This window comes from Arachis stenosperma, chromosome 7, assembly GCF_014773155.1.
Source record: "Arachis stenosperma cultivar V10309 chromosome 7, arast.V10309.gnm1.PFL2, whole genome shotgun sequence".
Lineage (NCBI taxonomy): Eukaryota > Viridiplantae > Streptophyta > Magnoliopsida > Fabales > Fabaceae > Arachis > Arachis stenosperma.
In genome coordinates, this window is record NC_080383.1 from 63,479,237 (window position 1) to 63,481,265 (window position 2,029).

The 2,029-nt window shown below is 35.5% G+C and overlaps 1 non-coding gene across 1 annotated transcript; it reads right to left on the reverse strand.

Annotated features, from left to right (window-relative positions):
- Nucleotides 1-1,636: 1,636 nt before the first annotated feature.
- Nucleotides 1,637-1,744, reverse strand: LOC130942513 (small nucleolar RNA R71). Its single transcript, XR_009071080.1, has one exon. It is a non-coding gene; the product is annotated as a small nucleolar RNA R71 (small nucleolar RNA).
- Between the last annotated feature and the right edge of the window lie 285 nt (nt 1,745-2,029).

Consider the following 2,029-nt stretch of genomic DNA (forward strand, 5'->3'; position numbering starts at 1 on the left):
CATATATTTCTTTGTTTTGATCTTTGAATTCTTTTGGCTTGAGTGTTTATGTGTCTCATATAGTGTCAGTAGTACACAAACTGCTAAGTTTGGTGTCTTGCATGCATTGTTATTTGATTCCTGTTGCATTTTGATTATTAAAAATCCAAAAATATTTTTAATTTGTGTCTTTTCAAGTCAATAATACAAAGAATTGAAGATTCAGAACATACTGCAGAGGAAGTATACAGAAAAAGCTGAGCATTCAAAAATGCCCAGTAAAGAAGACAGACTGGCGTTTAAACGCCAGCCAGGGCACCTGGTTGGGCGTTTAACGCCCAAAGAGGTAGCATTTTGGGCGTTAAACGCCAGAATGTATACCATTCTGGGCGTTTAACGCCAGGATGGTGCTAGGGGGAAGATTTTGTTTTCAAAATCAATTTTTTTCAAGTTTTCAAAGTTTTTCAAAACCAAATCTTTTTCAAATCATATCTTTTCAATCAAATGTTTTCAAAATCAATTTCTTTCCTTTTTCAAAGATACTTACTAACAATTAATGATTTGATTGAACATTTTTTGCCTTCTTTATTAAGAAAGGTTTTATGTTTGAATCATATCTTTTCTTGTTAGGCAAGTCATTAATTTTTTAAAATCATATCTTTTCAAATTGTTTTCAAATCATATCTTTTAAAATTGTTTTCAAATCATATCTTCTCAATCACATCTTTTTAAAACCATAACTTTTCAAATCAAATCTTTTCAATCACATCTTTTTCAAATAGTTTTCAATCAAATCTTTTTGACTTCTAATTTCAAAATCTTTTTCAAAAATCACTTGATTTCTTTTTCACTTTGAATTTTCGAAAATTATCAATCAAATTTTCAAAATGTTTTCAAAATCTTTTAATTGAATTTTCGAAAATCCTCTTCCCTCCTTCTCACATCCTTCTATTTATGGAGTACTACTCCTTCTTAATGCACAATTCGAACTCTAACTAATCAAGTTCGAATTCTTCTACCTTCTTTTCTTCTATTTTTCTTTTTCTCTGACATTTCAAGGAATCTCTATACTGTGACATAGAGGATTCCACATTTTTGTTCTCTTCTCTTTCATATGAGCAGGAGCAGAGACAAAGGCATTCTTGTTGAAGCTGACCTTGAACCCGAAAGGACCTTGAAGAGAAAGCTAAGAGAAGCTAAAGCACAACTCTCTGTTGAGGACCTGACCGAATTCTTCAAGGAAGAAGAACCCATGGCAGCCGAAAACAACAACAATACCAACAATGCAAGGAATGTGCTGGGTGACTTCACTGCACCTACTCCTGATTTCTATGGGAGAAGCATCTCTATCCCTGCCATTGGAGCAAACAACTTTGAGCTTAAGCCTCAATTAGTTTCTCTAATGCAACAGAATTGCAAGTTCCATGGACTTCCAATGGAAGATCCTCATCAGTTCTTAGCTGAATTCTTGCAAATCTGTGACACAGTCAAGACTAATGGGGTTAACCCTGAGGTCTATAGGCTGATGCTATTCCCTTTTGCTGTAAGAGACAGAGCTAGAATATGGTTGGATTCTCAACCTAAAGAAAGCCTGGACTCTTGGGAAAAGCTAGTCAATGCCTTCTTGGCAAAGTTCTTTCCACCACAAAGATGGAGTAAGCTTAGAGTGGAAGTCCAAACCTTCAGGCAGAAGGATGGAGAATCCCTCTATGAAGCTTGGGAAAGATACAAACAATTAATCAGAAGATGTCCTTCTGACATGCTTTCTGAATGGAGCATCATAGGTATTTTCTATGATGGTCTCTCTGAACTATCTAAGATGTCCTTGGATAGCTCTGCTGGAGGATCTCTTCATCTGAAGAAGACGCCTGCAGAAGCTCAAGAGCTAATTGAAATGGTTGCAAATAACCAATTCATGTACACTTCTGAAAGAAATCCTGTGAACAATGGGACTAGTCAGAAGAAAGGAGTTCTTGAGATTGACACTCTGAATGCCATATTGGCTCAGAACAAGATATTGACTCAACAAGTCAATTTGATTTCTCAAAGT